This window comes from Canis lupus, chromosome 7 (assembly GCF_011100685.1).
Source record: "Canis lupus familiaris isolate Mischka breed German Shepherd chromosome 7, alternate assembly UU_Cfam_GSD_1.0, whole genome shotgun sequence".
NCBI classification, from domain to species: Eukaryota; Metazoa; Chordata; class Mammalia; order Carnivora; family Canidae; genus Canis; species Canis lupus.
The window spans coordinates 54,945,847-54,972,565 of NC_049228.1; the positions used below are offsets into that span (position 1 = coordinate 54,945,847).

Here is a 26,719-nt window from a genome sequence, read left to right on the forward strand (position 1 = left end):
GGTGTAGAAATGGAATGGAAAATTCAGTTGAAACACACACACAATGTCAAAATTCAGTTGGTTTTACCATAGGAGATTAAATTAGCCAAACAAGGGTTCTCAGTCTCTATTTTAGGTCAATTTTGAGGTTGATTATGGTTTGTGAATATTTAGTGTACTGTCAGTTTCATAAAAATAAAAGGTAAAACTTTTCTCCCTGATTGTCTGAAGTGATGAGAATTTATATATTAGCAGGCAACCCCAGGAAGCAGTGTCTCTAGTGGTATATCAAAGGCCAACATTAAAGTATTAACTTCCCTAAACTTAGGTTTATTAGGTTTTATATCTGGTATCAACAGACTCTTATGCTTCTAGTCAGAAGATTTTTAAGAGGATAGACATTCTAAACAATGCCAGGATCAAACTTCAGAAATATATATACCAATAAATGATAATTTACTTTATGTGAATTAGCTCTTGCTCCTCAAAACATGCTCTAAGGGATAAGTAAACTGAGGAAGGACAGATCCAGTTCTTGAGACTAAGAACTTTGCCTGAGCTCCAGGTTTTGAAGGTCCAGTGTTAAGGTGGGAAGTGGATGGTTCCTGGGGAGACTGCTTCTGGTTCAAGCAGATTCTGCTAAAAAAGACCCCAGATGCCTATGTGCACGAGCCTTAATGGTCTTCCCACCAGCCCAAGAAACAAATGAGCAATGACAACTGCCTTTTACATATGCCCTCACCCTGAACATTACTCTTCTAAAATGGTCCTAGAACATAAAACACAAAAGCCTTTGATGTTTATTTGTTTTTTTTAAATCAATTGCATAAAAATAAAGTATTTATGGCAGATCCAATGCTATGTGATCTTCAGAACTATGGAGATGTTGCTGGATGAAAAAAAAATTTTTCCTTAAAGAAGGGGGACATTTTATACCTTTTCTATAAGGGGAAGAGGAGATGGTAAAAAAAAAATGTGAACAGCAAAATTGTAGGTACTGAAAGTAAAGGTGAGAGCTGATTTTTCAATGTTAATACTATTCAGTAAGAGCTCAAAAGTCATTTATAAAGTTGGTTTGTTTAAAAAAAAATTTAATATAGATGTTCCTAAGGATTCCTAATAGAACAGATGGAATTTCCTCACATTATTTTAGAGCAGAATTTAATTTCATGAGTATTTCACATCTTTCCATAATTTAATGAGTTGATTTAAAAAAATCAGATAAGAAAAATCTGTTCCTAGCCATGTCATTTTCCTAAGTCCTTCAATCTTCCAGCAATTAACTGAATTATAATAAAATTTTCGTTTGCCATCTTTAGCAAACTAGGACTCAGTAGCTAAATTACCAGGGGCAGTATTAGCCACCAAGCTAGGAAGAATACAGGATTCCTAGTTTATCTATGAACTAGAGAATTTGCCCTTAGAAAATTCAAGGCTACATACAATTGGCCTTTTTCTGTTGTCTGACAATGGTCCATTGGTCATCTTTCAACACCTGTAATGGATCAGTTTGAAGAATAGGATCATTTATTGAAAACCCTTTGTTACCAGTCATTTCACATATTTTATTTAATCTTCAAAATCTTAATACAAACGAAGAAACAGAGGCTCAGAGTAGTAGAGCAAGTTGCCCATATCGTGCATCTAAAAAGTGACAATTTTTAAGAGGTCTGATGGACTCTAGCGTCTATTGCATCTTTCATCTATATCATACCCACCGTAAAAGCCAGGTCTTCTCTACAGTTTTAAAGTCCCTGCAGAGTCTTTGCTCTGATCCTGGCATTTAAGTGCTAGATAAGGCACAGCCTTGCAAGGGAAAGACATAGGCTCCCCTACTGGTGGAGGTGGCAGGTAAGGCCGTTTTTTCTGCGATGTTTGACAATAGCAAAACAGTTTCTATCTATAAGTTTCACACTTTATATAAAAATTAAAAATGGGGCACAGCAGATGCTTGGGTGGCACAAGTCAGTTAAGTGGCCAGCTCTTGGTTTCCACCATTCAGGTCATGATCCTCAGGGTCATGAGATCGAGCCCATATCTGGCTCCACACTCAGCACAGTGTCTGCTTGAAATTTTTTCTCCCTCTCCCTCTGCCCCTGCCATGTGTGCTTTCTCTCTCTCAAATAAATAAATCTTTAAATAAAAAAAAATGGAACATAGTATACATACAAAACTACAAAAAACATAGATCTTTGAGACCTGGGTCCTGGCAAAGAGTTCTTAGCCTTGACACCAAAAACACAATCCATAAAAGGGATAGTTAAATAAATTGGACTTTATCAAAAGAACTTTTGTCCCTGTAAAGTAGATGTAAATATGAGGAATAAAGTAGGAGAAAATACTTGCAAACCACGTATCTGACAGAGGACTAGTTTCTAGAATAGAAGAAGAGCTCTGAAAACTCAACAGTCTTAAAAAAAATCAGTTGGAAAGTAGGCAAAAGACATGAACAGACATTTAGCTGAAGAAGACATACAAATAGTCAATAAGCACATGAAATGACATTTAGAATCATTATCCATTATGTAGGTGAAAGTTAAAAACCATAACGAGATACCATTATACACTTAGCAGAATGGCAAAAACACAGACAATGTGAAACACTGATGAGGAACTAGAGCACTCATATTACTCATGAGGATGTAGGATGGTTCTACTACTCTGGCAAACATTTGCCTTTCTTTTCTTTTTTAACATACAACTACCATATAACCCACCAATTGCATCTCTAGGCATTTTTCCAGAAAAATGAAAATTTATGTTTATAGCAGGTTTATTTTTAATTTTTTTATTTTAGCAGTAGCCAAAAATCAGACAACCCAGATGTCCTTCAGCACGTTAATGATTAAGCCAACTGAGGCATATCCTTTTACCATGGAATGCTACTTAGGAATAAAAAAGAACTACTGGGGATCCCTGGGTGGCGCAGCGGTTTAGCGCCTGCCTTTGGCCCAGGGCGCGATCCTGGAGACCTGGGATCGAATCCCACGTCGGGCTCCCGGTGCATGGAGCCTGCTTCTCCCTCTGCCTGTGTCTCTGCCTCTCTCTCTCTCTCTCTCTCTCTGTGACTATCATAAATAAATAAAAATTAAAAAAAAAAAGAAAAACAACTACTGATACAGACAACAACCTGGAACAATCTCCAGAGAATTATCCTAAGTGAAAAAAGCCAGTACCAAAGGTCATAAGCCACATGATTACATTTATCTAACAGTCTTGGAATAAGAAAACTGTAGAAATGGAACACACATTAATGGTTGCAGGAGTGGGGAGGGGAACAAGAGCAGAGTGATGGGGAGAGGAGATGATTATAAAAGGGGAACAGTAGGCATCCTTGTGATGGAAATGTTCTGTACCTTGAACATGTATCAATGTCAATATCCTGTTTGTGGTATTGTATTATAAATTTGCAAGATGTTACAGCTGAGGGGGAGAAAGGACTCAAGGGTACATGAGAAAGCCCCATCTGGTTTCTTACAACTACACATTAATGTACAATGGTCTAAAAACGAAGTTTAATAAATAAAAAAAAGATAGGACAACAACTACAATTAAGAATCTTTTATTTTCTGGGGATCCCTGGGTGGCTCAGCGGTTTAGTGCCTGCCTTCAGCTCAGGGCATGATCCTGGGGTCCTGGGATTGAGTCCCACATCAGGCTCCCTGCATGGAGCCTGCTTCTTTCTCTGCCTGTGTCTCTGCCTCTCTCTCTCTGTCTCTCATGAATAAATAAATAAAATCTTAAAAAATAAAAAAATGAAAAAAAAGAATCTCTTATTTTCTTACTTTCCACAGAGGAAAAGCCCTGAGACAGCAAGTAGGATAGGGTTGGGAATTTGCCCTGCTTTGCACAGTTCCAAGAAAAAAAATTTCACCCAGGAGTTTAGCATTTGGGAAACCACTGCTGAGGGTCTGCTGTCCAGTCTTGCCCATCTTAGAATTCTCCACTGCTATCCCCTTTCTTCCACATTAACCTTTCCAAACTTTCCTTAAAGGTCAAAATAGATACAAATACACTGAAAACCAGAAGAAACTTCTAAGTAGCAGTTTGATACCTCTATATTTTAAAAATGATCTCTAATACCTTCCGGTCCATGGTATGCAAGTGTTTCCCAAAATTCACATCCTTATTAGTCCAGGACCAGCATCTCATCCCACGGCTCTTATAGGTGAGGCAGGTGTTCTATATTTTAAACCGGGCCACACTAAAAGAGAGTGTAAACTGTAATCACCCACACACAAAGAGGAGCTTGCAGAGTCTTCCTTCACATTAGGAAAAACCATGTTGACTTTTACTCTTCCTATTTTGAGCACAAGGCAGCGCCTCAGAAAGCCAACCGCTTTTCCTGGGCTTACTGGTTTTAACTGAAAAGACCAAGTATCTCTATTAGAGTAAGAGTTACCACATGGCCAAGCTCTTTAACAAAACACATTCTCTGTTGCTACAAAAGTCAATTTTCCCTCATCCTCTCGACCTTTCAAATCCTTTTTTAGAAATATTTTTAAAAAATGTTTTTGCTTTATCATTGCTTTATTTTTTTAAATTTAAATCCCATTAGCCAATATAAAGTACATTCTTCATTTCAGACATAGGGTGCAATGTCAAATCCTCTTTCTTGGAGCAGACTTAGAATCCTGGCATCCCGCATGTGGTACATAGAACATCTGTCCTAGCTTGAGAGCCAACCCCCCCTCCAACTCCCCAACAAAGACTGTCTCCATATCTGGTGATACAGGCACCATAAGAGGCATCAGAATGAAGAAAGAGTTGTAAAGATTTTCCAGTCATACCCTACCATTGAAAGACGATCTGGCTCTGTCTTCAGTGCTGTGTATATTTAGTCAGCGAGCTTTCTGACCAATGCAAGGTTAGTGCTCTCCTCACCAAGAGGTGGGAATCACTGCCTCTCTAGTTGCTCCCGGCTTTTCCAAGAAGGGAACCCCGCTGGGATGTGAACTGAGGTTTTCCCTGTCAGGAGATGACTAAGCTATCTTTGGACCTTCAAAATAAGCTGTATCTTGAATTCCAAACTCCCTGTGGGTGCTTTCAGATATTGAATCACTCCAGTTATAGATCACATTCTTCAGTAGGGGAGGGCCACAGCTTTCTAGGAATAAAGCGGCTCCTAAGCATTCACAGAAGGTCACAAGGCTATTAATCCTTAGGCTGATCCCACTCCATATTAGCCTTCTGAAGGGCCCCAGCCTCCACCAAGCACCACCTCAATTAGTGGCCTCCGTTGGGTGGGTTGGGCTCAGGGCCTTCCCCAGGGCAGCAGAGGGAGGCCAAGAGTCTGCCCAGTTTAACTCCCTGGGGGGACTAGAGCTATGATTGCCGGGAAGCATAGAGCTGAGTACACACCAGGGAAACCAAAACCAAATGAGATTATCTGGCAAGTAAAGGAGGCCAAATTACACTGAATCTTGGGCACTCAGTGTGGTACAAATGCATTCCTCTCCTTAAACCAGACTACAAAATGACCCATATTTTATATTTAAGGGCTTTGAAAAATTATAGCTGGCTGATAAGGGGATTTTGATGGTATACATTAAGAAGGGTAATGATGTTATAAACTTCTTTTGGTCGTGTGATTTTGGCTTCTATAAAAATAAAGTATAATCCCCCCAAACCGTCTAAAGTCATAGCTATGATAAAATAGAAATTCAGTTATTTTCATACAAACTGAGCCTCATCCCCCTCTTAGAATCCTCCTTTATCCATCTGTTACTTGCCATGCGAACCAGGATTAAAATAATTTGAGCCTGCCCTTTCTATTCTAGAAGAGAATATCCACAGTGCGAAAGGCACAAAAGTAAAATTAAAACAACTGACATGAGACAAACTGCATGAGAATACCACGTGCATTAATTCTGTGAACATTTTTAATAATTACTTATCCTTTTATCAGTTTTTAATCAGAGTTCCTTGAAAATAGCTGGGATAGAAGAATGGCTCCTTTCCTCACAAGTATGACTCGACTGATAATGAAATGTAGCCGAATGTTCACGAAGCAGGAAAGTAGCACAGTGAATGGTATCAGGTTCCCTTTAAGAGCCCAGCGTCCAAATTTAGTGTTCAGGTTATAGTGGAAACAAAATCCTCACTTTACATGTATCCTCTCTTTATAGTCTTATTCCTGTGACTTCCAAAGAAGAAACACAGCAACAGATTAGAGGTGTTGAAAGGGTGATGGTGACCTTTGGCTGTGGCAAGAGGGTTGTTCAGACACCGGGTATCCAGGTTGCTACAATCTCCCTCAAAAGATGGATAACGGGATCCCTGGGTGGCGCAGCGGTTTGGCGCCTGCCTTTGGCCCAGGGCGCGATCCTGGAGACCCGGGATCGAATCCCACATCAGGCTCCCGGTGCATGGAGCCTGCTTCTCCCTCTGCCTATGTCTCTGCCTCTCTCTCTCTCTCTCTCTCTCTCCGTGACTATCGTAAATAAATAAAAAAATTAAAAAAAAAAAATTAAAAAAAAAAAAGATGGATAACCACTGCCCAACTGCAGTGTTGTGTGGGAAGGTTTTCAAACATTTTCAGTAGTCTGTCAAAAGTGTTTAAGTAGATGGAATTTATTGAAATATGCAGGGTTATTTGCATAGCCTCTACCCCTAAATTTTCTGTTGGGACTTCTGTGCATCCTAAAATGCTCACATGATGACCACCAGCACTGTTTTTGGAAACCTGCTGTGGGGGTCTTATGGAGGAGCCCCAGTTACAAAGTGTTTGGAGGCTGGATCAGTAATTACTTGATGGGGAAATTTATGCTGAATTCCACTGAACTGGGAAATCATCTAGTGATACAAAAGCACCAATTATGTTGTCAGGGATAAAACTTGGGTGGGGGATGGGAACAAAACCCCAATCTATTATGGGAAACAAATCCAGGCAGCCTGGCATCAGGACTGGCAACTGATGGCCACCTGAACTGCTCTTTCCACAATGGCTCTGTGGTTCGTGGAAGAGACATTATGAGCAATCTGTGCACTTTAAGATTTGTTGAACATCAGCAGCACTTCACACTCCTTGGTGCTGTGGACTAGAGACTTCTGAAAGCCACTGGGTAGCATGTGCTCTGTTTTCTTGCTGCTCCGTTGGGCATCAAGATCTGACCCTTGGTGGTTGGGCAACTGACCTTTGGTGGCTCAGTGGTTGAACATCTACCTTTGGCTCAGGTTGTGATCCCAAGGCCCTGGGATTGAGTCCTGCATAAGGCTCCCCACGGGGAGCCAGTTTCTCCCTCTGCCTCTCTCTCTATGTCTCTTGTGAATAAATAAAATCTTTAAAAAAAAAAAAGATCTGAATCTTGAACTTTCTGTGCACCCTATCATCAGGGCCTGAGTTTCCCCAGTTGTGCTCAATTTTTTACACATCAGTCTGACTGGTGTTGGATAAACTGCTTGACCCTCTTTTAAAGGATCCTGGAGTTCTATTTGCCAACATATAACACCCAGTGCTCAAACAAAATCCAATAAAAAAAATATACAAAAAAAATTCTTAAAAAAAAAAAAAAAAAAAAAAGGATCCTGGGCTTCACCAGAGATCTGAGGGCAGCTACGATGCCAAATAGGAGATGACTGCCCACCCTGCCGGCAGCACCGAGGTGGAATATAGCTCTTCCTTTTGTAAAATTATTTCACCTAGATCTTGAAATCTTAATTCTTTCTCCACAGGTTCACTGTGTGTGCCTTTTAGCTAGCTGTCTTTTGTACCTTTGTCTTCCTTAGGAACTCTCATCTGATACGGGGTTAGACAGCCATCTAATTTTTTCCCAGATGATGCCCCCCCCCCCCCATTCTCTGCCTTCCAAGGAGCCTTTTTAGACACTGCCTCCTGGTCATCCCACTCCCCACTGCAAAGAAATTAAATACTAAGGAATAGATTTTGTCTGTTAGGGTTGAGCTTTAGAGGGCCACACACCACAGCAACATCCAAATTTTGTCCCCACTAAGAGCACTTGCTCCAAACCAATTGAATAAACACCTCATGGAGCATCTGTGGACTGAGATGTAGGGATATAACAATGAGTGAGGTGGGCCTTGCCCTCCTACTCATCCCAAAACCCTTTTTATGGCATAACCCCAGGAAATAAAGAGAATAATTAATCATGGGAGCTTGCTTATTGTAGGAGATCATACAACTGATAAAGAACAGAGCTCGGACCCAAACTCCAGTCTTCTGAGTCCAAATCACATGCTTTCCTCTGAGTTCATTTTAACCCACGTTCTGGGGAGGGGCAAGATGGTGGAAGAGTAGGGTTCCCAAATCACCTGTCCCCACCAAATTACCTAGAAAACCTTCAAATTTTCCTGAAAATCTATGAATTCGGCCTGAGAATTAAAGAGAGAACACCTGGAATGCTACAGTGAGAAGAGTTCCCGCTTCTATCAAGGTAGGAAGATGGGGAAAAAAGAAATAAAGAAACAAAAGGCCTCCAAGGGGGAGGGGCCCCACGAGGAGTCGGGCTGAGGCCGGGGCGAGTGTCCCCAGGACAGGAGAGCCCCGTCCCGGAGAAGCAGGAGCTGCACCAACCTTCCCGGGTGGAAAGGGGCTCGCAGGGAGTTAGAGCAGGACCCCAGGAGGGCGGGGATGCCCTCGGGCTCCCGGGGACACTAACAGACACCTGCGCCCCGGGAGAGTGCGCCGAGCTCCCTAAGGGCTGCAGCGCGCACGGCGGGACCCGGAGCAGCTCCGAGGGGCTCGGGCGGCGGCTCCACGGAGGGGGCTGCGGGGCGGGAGCGCGAATCCAACAGCGCAGCCCGGGAGCACAGGGCGCTGGACATAGACCAGGATCCGGCCTCCCCCCGGGACCGGCAGAGGCCGGGAGGGCCCAGGACAGCAAGGACGCTCCTGCCCCGAGCTGAGCAGGTCAGCGGCCCCGCCACGGAGCCTCCAGGCCCTGCAGACCGAGAGCTCCGGAGTTCCTGCGGGAGCTGACTCCAGGGCTCCAGAGCTGGCCCCGCCACTGGGGCTGTTCCTCCTGCGGCCTCACGGGGTGAACAACCCCCACTGAGCCCTGCACCAGGCAGGGGGCAGAGCAGCTCCCCCAACTGCTAACACCTGAAAGTCAGCACAACAGGCCCCTCCCCCAGAAGACCAGCTGGACGGACAAGTTCCAGGGGAAGTCAAGGGACTTAAAGTACACAGAATCAGAAGATACTCCCCCGTGGGTTTTTTTTTTCTTTTTTCTTTTCTTTTTTTTTTTTGTTGTTGTTGTTTTGTTTTGTTTCGTTTTGTTTTGCTTTTTGATTTGTTTCCTTCCCCCACCTTTTTTTCCCTTTCTTTCTTTTTCTCTTTTTCTTCTTTTTTTCTTTTTTTCTTTTTTCTCTTTCTCTTTTCTTTCCTTCTTTCTCTCCTCTCTTTTTCTCCTTTTCCCAATACAACTCGCTTTTGGCCACTCTGCACTGAGCAAAATGACTAGAAGGAAAACCTCACTTCAAAAGAAAGAATCAGAAACAGTCCTCTCTCCCACAGAGTTACAAAATCTGGATTACAATTCAATGTCAGAAAGCCAATTCAGAAGCACTATTATACAGCTACTGGTGGCTCTAGAAAAAAGCATAAAGGACTCAAGAGACTTCATGACTGCAGAATTTAGACCTAACCAGGCAGAAATTAAAAATCAATTGAATAAGATGCAATCCAAACTAGAAGTCCTAACGATGAGGGTTAACGAGGTGGAAGAACGAGTGAGTGACATAGAAGACAAATTGATGGCAAAGAGGGAAACTGAGGAAAAAAGGAGACAAACAATTAAAAGACCATGAAGATAGATTAAGGGAAATAAACGACAGCCTGAGAAAGAAAAACCTACGTTTAATTGGGGTTCCCGAGGGTGCCGAAAGGGCCAGAGGGCCAGAATATGTATTTGAACAAATTCTAGCTGAAAACTTTCCTAATCTGGGAAGGGAAACAGGCATTCAGATCCAGGAAATAGAGAGATCCCCCCCTAAAATCAATAAAAACCGTTCAACACCTCGACATTTAATAGTGAAGCTTGCAAATTCCAAAGATAAAGAGAAGATCCTTAAAGCAGCAAGAGACAAGAAATCCCTGACTTTTATGGGGAGGAGTATTAGGGTAACAGCAGACCTCTCCACAGAGACCTGGCAGGCCAGAAAGGGCTGGCAGGATATATTCAGGGTCCTAAATGAGAAGAACATGCAACCAAGAATACTTTATCCAGCAAGGCTCTCATTCAAAATGGAAGGAGAGATAAAGAGCTTCCAAGACAGGCAGGAACTGAAAGAATATGTGACCTCCAAACCAGCTCTGCAAGAAATTTTAAGGGGGACTCTTAAAATTCCCCTTTAAGAAGTTCAGTGGAACAATCCACAAAAACAAGGACTGAATAGATATCATGATGACACTAAACTCATATTTCTCAATAGTAACTCTGAACGTGAACGGGCTTAATGACCCCATCAAAAGGCGCAGGGTTTCAGACTGGATAAAAAAGCAGGACCCATCTATTTGCTGTCTACAAGAGACTCATTTTAGACAGAAGGACACCTACAGCCTGAAAATAAAAGGTTGGAGAACCATTTACCATTCGAATGGTCCTCAAAAGAAAGCAGGGGTAGCCATCCTTATATCAGATGAACTAAAATTTACCCCGAAGACTGTAGTGAGAGATGAAGAGGGACACTATATCATACTTAAAGGATCTATCCAACAAGAGGACTTAACAATCCTCAATATATATGCCCCGAATGTGGGAGCTGCCAAATATATAAATCAATTAAGAACCAAAGTGAAGAAATACTTAGATAATAATACACTTATACTTGGTGACTTCAATCTAGCTCTTCCTATAGGTCTTCTAAGCACAATATCTCCAAAGAAACGAGAGCTTTAAAGGATACACTGGACAAGATGGATTTCACAGATATCTACAGAACTTTACATCCAAACTCAACTGAATACACATTCTTCTCAAGTGCGCATGGAACTTTCTCCAGAATAGACCACATACTGGGTCACAAATCGGGTCTGAACCGATACCAAAAGATTGGGATCATCCCCTGCATATTCTCAGACCATAATACCTTGAAATTAGAACTAAATCACAACAAGAAGTTTGGAAGGACCTCAAACACGTGGAGGTTAAGGACCATCCTGCTAAAAGATGAAAGGGTCAACCAGGAAATTAAGGAAGAATTAAAAAGATTCATGGAAACTAATGAGAATGAAGATACAACCGTTCAAAATCGTTGGGATGCAGCAAAAGCAGTCCTAAGGGGGAAATACATCACAATACAAGCATCCATTCAAAAACTGGAAAGAACTCAAATACAAAAGCTAACCTTACACATAAAGGAGCTAGAGATAAAACAGCAAATAGATCCTACACCCAGCAGAAGAAGAGAGTTAATAAAGATTTGAGCAGAACTCAACGAAATCGAGACCAGAAGAACTGTGGAATAGATCAACAGAACCAGGAGTTGGTTCTTTGAAAGAATTAATAAGATAGATAAACCATTAGCCAGCCTTATTAAAAAGAAGAGAGAGAAGACTCAAATTAATAAAATCACGAATGAATGAGAAAGGAGAGATCACTACCAACACCAAGGAAATACAAACGATTTTAAAAACATATTACGAACAGATATACGCCAATAAATTAGGCAATCTAGAAGAAATGGACGCATTCCTGGAAAGCCACAAACTACCAAAACTGGAACAGGAAGAAATAGAAAACCTGAACAGGCCAATAACCAGGGAGGAAATTGAAGCAGTCATCAAAAACCTCCCAAGACACAAGAGTCCAGGGCCAGATGGCTTCCCAGGGGAATTCTATCAAACGTTTAAAGAAGAAACCATACCTATTCTCCTAAAGCTGTTTGGAAAGATAGAAAGAGATGGAGTACTTCCAAATTCGTTCTATGAGGCCAGCATCACCTTAATTCCAAAAGCAGAAAAAGACCCCACCAAAAAGGAGAATTACAGACCAATATCCCTGATGAACATGGATGCAAAAATTCTCAACAAGATACTGGCCAATAGGATCCAACAGTACATTAAGAAAATTATTCACCATGACCAAGTAGGATTTATCCCCAGGACACAAGGCTGGTTCAACACCCGTAAAACAATCAATGTGATTCATCATATCAGCAAGAGAAAAACCAAGAACCATATGATCCTCTCATTAGATGCAGAGAAAGCATTTGACAAAATACAGCATCCATTTCTGATCAAAACTCTTCAGAGTGTAGGGATAGAGGGAACATTCCTCAACATCTTAAAAGCCATCTATGAAAAGCCCACAGCAAATATCATTCTCAGTGGGGAAGCACTGGGAGCCTTTCCCCTAAGATCAGGAACAAGACAGGGATGTCCACTCTCACCACTGCTGTTCAACATAGTACTGGAAGTCCTAGCCTCAGCAATCAGACAACAAAAGGACATTAAAGGCATTCAAATTGGCAAAGAAGAAGTCAAACTCTCCCTCTTCGCCGATGACATGATACTCTACATAGAAAACCCAAAAGCCTCCACCCCAAGATTGCTAGAACTCATACAGCAATTTGGTAGTGTGGCAGGATACAAAATCAATGCCCAGAAATCAGTGGCATTTCTATACACTAACAATGAGAAATTAAGGAGTCAATCCCATTTACAATTGCACCCAAAAGCATAAGATACCTAGGAATAAACCTCACCAAAGAGGTAAAGGATCTATACCCTAAAAACTATAGAACACTTCTGAAAGACATTGAGGAAGACACAAAGAGATGGAAAAATATCTCATGCTCATGGATTGGCAGAATTAATAATGTGAAAATGTCAATGTTACCCAGAGCAATTTACACGTTTAATGCAATCCCTATCAAAATACCATGGATTTTCTTCAGAGAGAACAAATTATTTTAAGATTTGTGTGGAATCAGAAAAGATCCCGAATAGCCAGGGGAATTTTAAAAAAGAAAACCATATCTGGGGGCATCACAATGCCAGATTTCAGGTTGTACTACAAAGCTGTGGTCATCAAGACAGTATGGTACTGGCACAAAAACAGACACATAGATCAATGGAACAGAATAGAGAACCCAGAAGTGGACCCTGAACATTATGGTCAACTAATATTCGATAAAGGAGGAAAGACTATCCATTGGAAGAAAGACAGTCTCTTCAATAAATGGTGCTGGGAAAACTGGACATCCACATGCAGAAGAATGAAACTAGACCACTCTCTTGCACCATACACAAAGATAAACTCAAAATGGATGAAAGATCTAAATGTGAGACAAGATTCCATCAAAATCCTAGAGAAAAACACAGGCAACACCCTTTTTGAACTTGGCCACAGTAACTTCTTGCAAGATACATCCACGAAGGCAAAAGAAACAAAAGCAAAAATGAACTATTGGGACTTCATCAAGATAAGAAGCTTTTGCACAGCAAAGGATACAGTCAACAAAACTCAAAGACAACCTACAGAATGGGAGAAGATATTTGCAAATGACATATCAGATAAAGGGCTAGTTTCCAAGATCTATAAAGAACTTATTAAACTCAACACCAAAGAAACAAACAATCCAATCATGAAATGGGCCAAAGACATGAACAGAAATCTCACAGAGGAAGACATAGACATGGCCAACATGCACATGAGAAAATGCTCTAAATCACTTGCCATCAGGGAAATACAAATCAAAACCACAATGAGATACCACCTCACACCAGTGAGAATGGGGAAAATTAACAAGGCAGGAAACAACAAATGTTGGAGAGGATGCGGAGAAAAGGGAACCCTCTTACACTGTTGGTGGGAATGTGCACTGGTGCAGCCACTCTGGAAAACTGTGTGGAGGTTCCTCAAAGAGTTAAAAATAGACCTGCCCTATGACCCAGCAATTGCACTGTTGGGGATTTACCCCAAAGATACAGATGCAATGAAACGCCGGGACACCTGCACCCCGATGTTTCTAGCAGCAATGGCCACAATAGCCAAACTGTGGAAGGAGCCTCAGTGTCCATTGAAAGATGAATGGATAAAGATGTGGTTTATGTATACAATGGAATATTACTCAGTCATTAGAAATGACAAATACCCACCATTTGCTTCAACGTGGATGGAATTGGAGGGTATTTTGCTGAGTGAAGTGAGTCAGTTGGAGCAGGACAAACATTGTATGTTCTCATTCATTTGGGGAATATAAATAATAGTGAAAGGGAATATAAGGGAAGGGAGAAGAAATGTGTGGGAAATATCAGAAAGGGAGACAGAACGTAAAGACTGCTAACTCTGGGAAATGAACTAGGGGTGGTAGAAGGGGAGGAGGGCAGGGGGTGGGAGTGAATGGGTGACGGGCACTGGGGGTTATTCTATATGTTGGTAAATTGAACACCAATAAAAAATAAGTTTAAAAAAAATCTTAAAAAATAATAAAAAATAATTTTAAAAAATAACCTATGTTCCCTTTTTCTTCCCTTATGTCAGGCTTTCTATGCACATTAAAATTCAACTTCATATTTTTGAAGCAACAGGACACCAAATTTTGATTTTTATCAAGTTTTTTTTTTTTTTTTTTTTTTACATGAAGGTCATGGATTGTGCACATAAGAACAAGTTACCACTTACATGCAGCTAGTAGGTGTCAGATGCCGTCTTAAGTATGTTACCTGTATCAGCTCTTTTACTTCCCACAGTAACCCTCTGATGGAGAAGACTTCTTATTCATACCTTACAGATACCTGTACAGAGGCTTGAGGCCAGGCTGGGACTTTGGACTTCACTGCTGGAGCTCACAAAGACCAGGGTATGCATCTGTTATATCCTAGATGCCCTGCTGGGTGCTGAGATCTAGAGGGTGAACTATATACAGTGCAGCCACCGAGGAGCTTATTGGCACACTAATAACTATACCATGAGGCTGTGAATGCAAGTGTACTGACAGGGAAAGTGATGAACGGAAGGGAAAAGCTTATGACTGCCGTTCCCTTGGAGGATACATAGGATTTGAAAAACCACTGGTGTTTTTGGTTTTCAAAAACCTCACTCTGAAAATTAGAGGAAAATAAGCATTTTCTCCCTCAGGTTCCTTAATGGTGGTGCTTTTCAGATTTTGAGTTAGCAGAGAATCTCGAAATTCAGATTACAATTCAATAGGCCTAGGGTGGGATCTGAGACTCTGCCTTTCTAGAAACTTCTAGAGGATGCTGCTGGTCTGGGGACCACACGGAGTGTTGCAAGGCACAAGGCACATGATCTGCTTTCAGAGGTCTTCCACAATCTGCTATATGGTAATCGGGCCTGCACTTAGATGTGTCATTCACTCAGACGATCCTAAGTGAAGTAAACTCATTTACAGCTCAGACCTTGCTACCAAGAATGGGCCAAAGCAAAATTAAGGAGCTCAAGTCCATTCTTGGGCCACATTTTCCATTATTTCTCCTCGTTCCCCTCACATCTCTAATATCCTAGTAGTCATGTACTCATCCAGAGTTTCAGGTCCTTAGGGAAAGCTCTCTGCTTTCCAAGAAGCTATGTACTTAATTAACTAATCTGTGCAAATATATTAGGGAGTGCTAATCACAAACATTTGTTATTTCTGCTCTGCCAACCTAAATGGCTGGTTCTGGATCTTGTAACACTGGCACCCTCAATGAAGCCACTTATTTTCCCTTACATAGAGAACAGACTCTGCTGAATTGACCATATATATATCCACTATGATTGAGAGTCCGGAGGACGCTCAGATTAACTACCAAGTAGTCTCTCTAAAGCAAAAAAGGAACAAAAGACTTAAGTAGTTTGCAAAAGCTAAGTATTAAAGTAAACTCTAGTATACTTGAACTATCGTTTTGCCTCAAAGTAGCAGGTTAGGCTTTTGGGATTGCCAATACTTTCTAACCACACGCCTGGACAAGTCCTGATGACTTCTCTAAGTGCACTTGCATTTTCAAACCGAGGGCAAAGAAGTGACCAATGATGCCAGAATATTAAGAGTCCCCTCATCTTTGGTGGGCTATACACCAAAAATGGTTTAACCAACTTTTTGAAATCCTGTGCATCTTTTCGTGGGAAACAGGAGGTTGTTACAATTCAACATCTTTATGAATTAAAGGGACCTTTGAGAACTACTTGGGGAATTCAACTATCATTTGTAAACCTGCCTGCTATAAAGAGCATTGGACCTGTAATAAAATTCCCTGGGACTGAGGTTTTCCCCCTTATGTGAAGTGTGGGTATAACATTTAAACTTTGGGCTCCAGTTTTTTTGGTTTTCTGTCAAGTGCAGTGATTTAGCATGTTGCTGCTATGTATAAGAATTCTTAAGCTATTGCAAATTCCTATGTAAATGGAAAATACTCCTGTTCATCACTTTTTAAATAATTGAATTTGAACACATCTCCCTTGTCCTGAACCTGAGTATTAGTTATAGGATGAGGAAATGTCAAAGTAGAATCAATCCTAGGGAAAACCAATGGCTTAGAAAGAATGGGAGAGAATGCACACCTGAAGGGATCTTGTGGATGTGGCCTTGAGTATGACCCTCACTGGCCCTTGTGAAGCCTACTTGTTGCCTCTCCTGTGGTCTGTGATCTCGCAAACCCCCTGGTTTGACCCATATCTAAAGATTGGCAGTGGAGGGCGGGGGGGAACAAAGAACAAAACTATGACCACAAGTAGAACTTTACATGTTAGCTTTAGGTTGAATGCCAGTAGCTATCACAGATTGTTGTTAGGAATTTCATGCTTTATAGACATCATTGCACTTAACGCATCATTGCACTTAACGAGGGTTTAAGATTCTTATTTCTTTCAAATCTTTTGGATCCTCCCAGGAACAGCTAGTTTTTGTGCCTCCTTGTCCTTCTCATCCCACAAAGTGCTTCCTTTCTGCTCTGCATGGGGAGAGCTAATGCATCCCCTGCCTTCCCATGAGCACCATGTACCTGAGAGCCAGGAGGATGCAGGTTTCTTGTTTCTGCCTGTATTTGGGGGCAGCTCAATACAACTCACTGCTGGACTGGGTCAGTAGTCCTGCTTTTTCCAGATCTTCCCTTATCTCTGACAGGGTAAGCAATAGGACCTCTGTTATAGTCTAGGCAGACTCACAGAGAGGACACAAGGCTAACTACTACACGCGTGGGGGAAAAGGAAGCTCAGCAAGGTATCCGAACGGGTGCTCTTTGAAATGTGCCTACTCTGCCAAAAAAAATCACTCTACTTTCATATTTTGTGCTGCAATAGCATTGCAGTCTTCATCGGTTAAACGGAAGTCTGAATCTTACCATTACTTCTGCCTTTTTCAATTCAAATAATTCAATGTGCCAAGGTAATATCAAAATGATGTGTTTTCCACATGTTTTGAAAACTTTATGGATTCTCCAAAGAAAAGTCCAATTCCCATTATATTTTGTTCTAAGAAAGATGGATTAACAAGTACCTTTTGGAATGCTGAGATTTCTTATGGAGAAAACATAGGTATTTTTTGTAAGGTGCCTTCCCAGTTGAGGATGTTAGAGGTCACAGGTGAATTGAGTCGTTTTGGATTGCACTTTAAGCAGAGCTGGGACAAGACCCAGGTCCTCCTACAATCAATGTAAGTGGACTTGTTAATAAGAATAGTAAGAATGATGTTGTGCCTAACTTGTAAAGACTTTAAAAGAAGACCATTGTTTAAGGGGGCAGAGACAAGCATTCTTTGTCTTAACTCCTAAGTCACGCTAATTTTTCTTTTGAATGTTTTGGTAGATGTTGCTACTTTCTCTTGGTTTGACTATCATTTCTCTAATACTTTAATTCTTCGCAAACGGAATTTTAACTTCCTCTTCGTTCTTTTAAACACTAGAATCTCTATTCATGATCGTTAGTAGACAATTTGTATAGTTTTTCAGATTGGGAAATCAAAGTATAGAAGTATCCCACAGTCACAGAAAATTATAACAAGTTACTAACTACCTAACATTTAAAAACAAACTCCCCGAAATGTGAAAAAAAATCCAGAAATACACAGGGCTTTCAGATTCCAAGAGCAACGCTTACAACACTAAACTTTGCAAGAATAGGGTGTTAAAAATCTCTTTCCTTTGGGATGGGCCACAAACCCCATGGGAAAATATGACTCAAAGGGACTTAGGCTTGAGGCCAAAGCTTGTAGAACACAATTGTTTTACCCATCCTGCATGGCTCACCTGCGTCAGATTGCTCAACAAGGCACACTCTGAAGGTGTCAAAGGACTCTTAAAAACCCCACCCAAAGTCCCTGTCTGGGCGAATTACCATGAATAGCATCAACAAAGACACTCATATAAGCAGTTTAGGACAGAAAAACAACCTAATATCTCTTCTGCAAGATAACCCAGACTCAGATTCACAACTCAGCTCAAGCTAGTGTCCATGGTGATGGGTCAGCACAGCGACAGGCTCCAAAAGGGGAAAAGAAGCTACACATTCTTGAATATAGTTATATTCCTCGTGGTCTATGAGGCTAATTGTGAGAGCCCTTGGTAAGCAGTACCAGGAGCCTCTTGTTCCTTTCAAAAGACAAACAATAGCTCTGCAGGACAGACATTTCTTGTTTCTGGGTACAACTTGATTCCAAAACCCTAATCAGTTCTTCTAATTCAAAACATCAGCCTCCTGGGCTGAGCCTCCCTCTATCAGATTGTCTGTCCTAGAGTTCACAAAGCATTCCTTCCACAATAAAAGGACCAAGTGGTTCCTAAACAGAGAAAGTGCCCTATAGTTCAGCTGTTTAATTTTAGTACAAGTTCAGAAACATCAGTGTAGAAGTACCTGCACTTTGTCTACAGTTTAAAACCAGTATTTGGGGGAGAAAAAAGAATCCCCAGGGTATCAGTGGTTCACTTTGAAGGGATACCTGGATGAAAGGCAGGGTAGGAGGAAAAATCCTATCCTGGGATTTTTATAGATAATGTTTTTTTTTTCTAATGAAAAAGTGATCTACAGTAGGATTCAAGATAAAACATATTGTAACATCTGTCAGGATTAGAAGTCGTTTTGTAGCATTCCACCATTTACCTTCCCTAACACCTACTAGAGTACCCTATCTTTTCCCACCAGAAAACCATTACCTCTAGGTCTTATCAAATGCTTACCAAAATCTGCCAGCTGCTCAACCTTTACGCCATGTGTAAAGTGTAGGTTCTCCCAGAGAGATTGGTAGCAGGTATTAAATACCTTAAGCAAAAAGGATAAAGTTCCAACAGTGGACTTTCAGAAATTATTCAGAGAGAGAGAGCATTTCTTTCCCCCAACCCCCAGTATGTTTCCCACAGTAAAGATGGCAATTATAGGGGTCTCCCAAACTGCGGACCAGTGTGACCCAGAGAGTCCTACTTGACTACCCATTTTCCCAGCATGGAAGAAAACTTTCATCTGTATTTTTTCTATCTACAAAGCAGTGGTGTCAGAAAATGACAAAACAACTCCAAATACTGAATGCTTAGGGGTCAAGTACTGTGCTCAAACCAGAGGACGTGAAGAGCCATATGAGTCCATCCCCATCTCCAACCAATTTATGTGCTGGGGAGGCCCATGTGTGGGGAATTAAGGCAAACTGCAATGAGTCCCCTGACTTATCCTGGATGGGTGGGCCTGCAGGAGGTGGGGGGAGGTAATAGGAAGATTGGAAAGGCTTTCCAGAACAATCTTTCTCACATGTTAATCCATAACACCTGAGAATCTTATTACAGCACAGATTCTGATTGAGAATGTCTGTAAGGGAAATGTAGCTTCAGCATTTATAGGATGCTCCCAGGTGATGCAGATGTCACGGGTCCATGGAGCAGCAAAGACCTTGAGGAATTAACACCTGAGATAAGACAAAGGCTGAGCCTGGATCCATTAAAGAAGCATCCCAGGCAGAAAAATGTGCAAAGACATTATAGCTAGAAACATTATCCTGGATGTGAGAAACAACATTCAACATGCTAAGGAAAATGTTTATGTGAAATAGTGTTGAACGTGAATACAGTCAATGAGAGCTTTACACAAAAAAGGAAATTGTATTTTGTTTTGTTTTTGTAATAGTTGCACAGAGGTGGTAAGATTAGGAGTGGCTCCCCTCACGCTCCTCCCTCATCTTTTTCAAACTTTCCCTAATGTGTCTTATGTTGTTTTTATTAAAACAACAACAAAAGGATAAATTAGTTTCTCCTCCATGTGGCGGTAAGGGGAATTCTGTACTGGGGTGTCTTTTGACAAAATGACCATGTGGCTTCCTCCAATTTGGGATTATGTGATGAGACAGGATACACAGCTACTGAGTAACTGATGACTCGGTTATGATCACTACCTAAAGATGTGTATTTTTGAAGAAAGCATATTTTAGAAAAATAGTTGAGTAATTTAAAACATTAAAGTATATTTTATAATCTATTTATAATCTTTCTATTTTATAATCTATTTTTATAATCTATAGTATATTTGCCTGGGAGAAAAATGCAGGAGGAATTATACAGAATCCTGACAGAAGGAAAAACTCCAAACATTGTGTCTTTTGACTTCACAGAGCAAAGAGTAGTGCCCTGATGAGGCATTCATTGCTTGGTGTCCCAGAACATACCACTGCCCCAGGCAAGAGAGAGACCTTAATGTTTCTGAGGAGCAGAAGGGAAGGCTGTGGTTGAGGACATAGAGCCACAAGTCTCTAAGATATACCCTCAATGGTTCCATTTCCAGGGCATAAAAGGGACTCTCAAAATTAACATCACCTTTCTTCCAAATTAGTTGTGTTGCAGTAAACTACAGATATAATATTTAGTCCACTGCCAGCCCTCTCTGAAGACCATTAAACAAATCTTATGACTGTGTCACTATACATAATACAGTCCTCATAGAGACTTATACGTTATCTGAGTCTTACAAGAATCCTGCGAGACAAACCAGACTCCACTATCTCTATCTGACAGACGAGAAAACTCCATTTGAGGGATGTTGATTTAAGGATGTTAAGTAACATCTCCAAAGACACTCAGTCAGCAGCAGAACTAGTTTTAAGTATAAGGCCTTCTGATGATCTTGCTCCAGTTCCAGAATTCTTTCTGTGATACAACACCATACGTTTTTTTTTAAAGATATGTTTATCTCTTTTAGGGGGTGGGAGGGGCAGAGAGGGAGAGGGAGAGAGTGTTTCAAGCAGGCACCGTGCTGAACGTGGAGCCTGGTGCGGGCTTGATCTCATGACCCCGAAATTACGACCTCGAAATTACAACCCAAGATCATGACCTGAGCTGAAACCAAGCTTTACTGAGTGCCACCCAGGAGCTCCACAACTTCTAAAAAACAAGGGGGCAGGCATAAGGAAGTGAGGATTTCAAACTCGAAAGGAATTGAAATCTATAGAACTTTTTGTATAACTTTTTAAAACTCAGAATTCCACAAGAGCAGTTTGGAATTTGCCATAGGCTCAAACTATATGTCCTCTGTTCAGTTTTAAAGGAACCTAGGAATATAAATAGATAAATATGTGGTGCTGGCATTTAAATACTCTTATGAAACTTACAATACACGAAATAAAGAAACACAAGAGATTTGCTGGTGATGTGAGGGCCAGGACGTGCATGCCACCCAATTTATGGGTTATTAGTGAAGGGAAAACCAGCATGTTATTTATAATAGGCTGTCCAGTTAGTCCTTCTGAGAGTCTTTTTCAACCTTACATTTGTCTTATTTTGTTAAATATGTACATTATAAAACAATATTAGAAATGGTCATTTCAGATTCTCACAAGAAGAAAACGGAAATAGTTGCTTACCACAGATATTTCGTCAAAAGGAACTTAGGTATTATCTTATAATCTTATCTTATAAATCTTCTTAGGTATTAAAGAGAGTTTTAAGGATTATTTCAACATGGTATTAAACCAAGACATCCATTTATGTGTGAACAAGTAAATCCTCCGCTTCAGGGCTTCTCAAACTTCCCTGTGCACGTGAATCACCTACAGATCTTGTTAAAGTGAGGACCAATTGAGAAGATCTGGGGTGGAGCCTAAATTCTGCATTTTAAGATGCTCATAGGCAACGCTGAACTGCAGGTCCTGGGACATCACCTGACTAGTGTGGCATCATTGGAATCCCCTGGGAATGAACTTCCCTGGACTCATTCAACATCCTGGAACATTGATAAGCAATGTCACATAGATGTGCTTGGTGCTTTCTCACATATTCTACTTGCTAATAATTTACCCATCGATGGATCTATTCTATTGGAAGGTCTTGAAAGAATAGAAAGAATACAATTACAATATCTTACAAAATAAGATTGCTGATTTTCTAGTTCGGGTTTACTTTTCATTTCCCCTCTTAATTAGGTAAGTTGTGCAGAAAACTCAGATAATGGTTTGGATATTTATTTATTTATATTAATTAATTTATTAATTTATTTATTAGTAGGTGAAGGCAGCTCAGACATTCTAATCTGTTATTTTGGACATATAGTCTCAGATCAAATATTTTACAGACCAGGAAAGCTAGGCATTTTGAGACAAAGTAGGTCCCTATTATGGGACAGAAGTAGGGTTGTGAATTTAGCAAAAACAAAAAAAGAGAAAAGAAAAATAAAACCAAATTTTGAACGACCAAAAAGATGGGATACCTAGTTAAGTTTGAAAGTTAGATAAAAGATTCTTTTTTTTTTTTTAGTATGAGTGTACCCTATATAATACATAGATGTAATATATACTTCTAAAAAATTCATTGTTGGTCTAAAATTCAGATTTAACTGGGCATCCTGTATTTAGCCTGGCAACCCAAGATAAACGCCACCCCCCTTCCCCAAGATCCTAACTTACCCCAAAGGGCTGAGAGAACAGATAACTGGCATGGAAAATGAACAGACCCACTGACAGTATTGTTTAAACATTCCAACTGCATAGAGAACAGCTCTCTGGATTTGCCAATAACACATAGAGCACGCGGTCACTGCTGCTGCTGATGTGTGGAAACTCCTTTTAGAAGATTTGTGCCCAGAAGACCACATTTAAGAAAACAAAATTATGATAGAAGGCAAGCCGGAAGTGAAGCTAACAAAAGTCTTCTATCAACAGTTTCCTTTTGGGGGAAGAATGCAGGAGAGCAATGCAGAAAGATTTTCCTTCTAGCTCCCTCTCTCTTTTCTACTTTTGGAGACTGAAGAAGATCAGTGGAAAAGGCAGTGGTTTCTAGGTTAGAATCAAGAAAGGTGCTTCTTAATAGGTCCAATCCTGGCAAGCTGAAGAAAAGTAAAAAAGAAGGAAAGAAAGTATAAGGTGGTGGCAGGCACGCTCTCACCTCTTGCTCACTAGTTGTTGAAAGCAGCCTTACCAGCTTTTAAAGAGGGTAATCTAGTTTTCTGGTTTCACTTTTACGTATGACATCTGACAGATAGCTTCAGATAATTCAGCAGTTAAAACTAAAAGAAATTGCCTTGTTTCCCACCTGCCTTTTCTGGCTTATTTTCCCTTCTCTTACCAACTACAAATACCAATAGTCATTCTGGTCATGTCATTTATAATGCCTGAGTGTTCTGCCTCTGGTCAAGCAATTAAAAATTATGAATTTCTTACTCTGGTAAAAATATAGTAAAATCTAATTAGTTCTTAATTTTGGAACTTTTTTTTTACTCTAATTTTTATTTTAATTTCAGTTAGGGGCAGCCCTGGTAGCTCAGCGGTTTAGCGCCGCCTTCAGCCCAGGTTGTGATCCTGGACACCTGGGATCTAGTCCCACATAGGGCTCCCTGCATGAAGCCTGCTTCTCCCTCTGCCTGTGTCTCTGCCTCTGTGTCTCTTGTGAATAAATAAATAAAATCTTAAAAAAATTCCAGTTAGTTATGGGGCACCTGGGTGGCCAAGTTGGTTGAGCATCCAACTCTTGATTTCTGCTCAGGTCATGATCAGGTCATGACATTGAGCCCCCAGTGTGGGGCTCAGCACTGGGCAGAAAGCCTGCTTAGGATTCTTTCTCTCCTTTTCCCTCTGCCCCTTCTCCATGGGCTCCCCTACCCCCCACCGCTCACATGCTCTCTCTCTCTCTCAAAAAAAAATAACTACAGTTAGTTACATGTAGCATATTAGTTTCAGGTGTGCAATATAGTGATTTGACACTCCTATACATCCCTCGGTGCTCATCATAAGTGCTCGCCTTAATTCCCATCACCTATTTAATTCATTCCTCTACCCACTTCCCCCCTGGTAACTATCAGATTATTCTCTATAATTAAGAGTCTGGGATGCCTGGGTGTCTCAGGTCATGATCCCGGGGTCTGGGATCGAGTCCCACATCAGGGTCCCAGCAGAGAGCCCTCTTCTCCCTCTGCTTGTGTCTCTCATGAATAAATAAATAAAGTCTTTAAAAAAAAAAGTCTGTTTCTTGGTTTGTCTCTCATTTTTTCCTCTTTGCTTGTTTGTTCTCTTTCGTAAATTCTACAAATGATTAAAGGCAGGTATTTGTCTTTCCTGACTTATTTCACTTAGCATTATACTCTTTAGTTCCATCCACATCATTGCGAATGACAAAATTTCATTCTTTTTCACAACTGAATAGTATGTGTGTGTGTGTGTGTGTGTGTGTGTGTACCATGACCTCTTTATCATCAATCGACATTTGAGCTGTTGCCATATCTTGGCCATTGTAAATAATGCTGCTATGAACATAGAGATGCACAAGTACCTTTGAATTAATTAGTGTTCTTATATTAAGTAAATAGTAGTGTGATTGCTGGATCATAAGGTAGTTCTATTTTTGAGGACCCTCCATACTGTTTTACTTTGAAACTACTCTAGTGACAGCTACATGTGTTATATTCATGGCACAGGCTATATTAAACAAAATGGAATTAGTAAAATGTGAACTCTAAATTATGATAAGGGAGGAAAGTTACTTTTCACTTGAACTGGTTACATAGTCTGTCTTTAGTTGTGCCACTTCATCCTTCTCCCCAGTTATTCTATCAGGAGCAAGAATGGGTTAATAGTCCAATATCCTAGGATAGGGTTAAATATCTTTTTTTTTTTTTGCTTTGTTTATAGGAATTATTTAGCTGATCTCAGGTACCTCAAACTTTACATTGTTTATAATGCATTGTTTGATCTAGTGAAAAAGGAACCCTAACCACCATTTTTGGTTTCTAAATTGCAAGTGTACTGATTCTGGAAGGGATGAAGAGGACCAGTTATATATACAACCCTTAAAATTGCTCTTAATCTAAGTGAAACTCATTTGCAGTCGGTGGCATTAACAAGTCATCAAAAAGAGGAAGTTCTCTTAACTGAAGGAAATTTTATGAGGCAACACTTAAAAAAGTAAGACAAGTTCCTATCAATGTAGTTACTGTTCTTTCAAATATTCTTTCTATTTGAATAGAATAGAAAGAATATTTTTCGGTCCAGCCTTGGGCAGAAGGCAAATAATTTGAATTTCTAGATCATAATCTCATGTGTTTTTGAATCTGGAAATTTCAAACTAAGTTGTCCATGGCATATTGTCAGCCTCTAGTGATGTAAGTGACTGTATGAAAATCTGCTTATTATTTAATGAGCACTTCTTTTACAAATAGTAATTGATCTTAAATATATACAAGAGAAAAAATATATATATACAAGCACAGTGCTATTTTCAAAAACAGCACATTACCACACCATGTTTTAAGTGTATAGAGTGACAGTTAATGAAAAATCTCAAATCTGGGGCCCAGGTGGCTCAGTTGGTTAAGTGGCTGCCTTAGGTCAGGTTGTGATCCCAGGGTCCTGGGATCAAGCCCTGAGTAGAGCTTCCTGCTCATGAGGAACCTGCTTCTCCCTATGCTCCTCTCCCTGCTCATGCTCTCTCAATAAGTAAAAATCTTAAAAAAATAAAAAAAAAAAAAAAAAAAAAAGTATGACTGAAGCTCAATTAAACCATTTTGAACACTTAGGTTTGCATTTTGTATAATTTTCAGGGATCCCAAAATATTGTTCTTCTTTTGATGTTTCCAACCATTAAAAAAATACCAAAACCAGTTTTAGTTCATAGAACATACAACAGACCAGTGGGCCATAGTTTGTTAATCTGCAAAACAGATGCAGCCATGTGTTTCAACTCAGTGCAAGCCTAGTGCCATTACACGAAGTTTGTCAGTAGTCATTTTTGAAGTATGTAGATGATTAGGTTTTACTAGGAGGCAATTTACCAATAATCATATTCTATAACTCTGGTGTAACAAATCACAATTCTGAAGACTTCTCTTGAAATTTATGGTGGCAAATGTGGAGCAAAAATTTGTGTGATTAATAGATTCAAAATACTATAGCCAGATTTTCCTGATTAAGGAGAATAAATTCACTTAAGTATTTAAGAGGGTTGCAGGTAAATATATGAGTTTTATTATTTTATTCTCTGTGGTCTCCAGTGGGTGAAGGCTGCAGAAAATACTCTGTGGATGGAATGTGTGGTGAAGGAGACCCTGAAGTAGAGACTGAAGGACTATTTAGTAAAGAAGTTGTACAGGGCATTTACATTTTTGTTGAATGGTGATGAATCTATATGGGCTCCTAAAACAAGAGAGTTTATGCTTCTATAATTTGGGCAAAGATTCTCAAACTCCCTACTTTAGTTATCTGGATAAGAATCTAATGATGGCTCGGATTTGTGGGCGTTGGCCCAGTCCAAAGGTTGATTACTTAAGAGTAAAGTCAAGTGAGAGCATGATGTATGTAAATAGTTTCTCCTATTTTATTTTATTAAGATTTTACTTATTTGATGGGGAGAGAGAGAAAGAGAGCAAGCAAACACAAGGTGGGG

At 40.3% G+C, this 26,719-nt stretch overlaps 1 protein-coding gene across 5 annotated transcripts in view; it reads right to left on the reverse strand.

The window, feature by feature from the left end:
• The window catches only part of MAPRE2 (microtubule associated protein RP/EB family member 2), a 159,219-nt gene that overhangs the window by 127,621 nt on the left and 4,879 nt on the right, over nt 1-26,719 (reverse strand). The window lies entirely within an intron of this gene.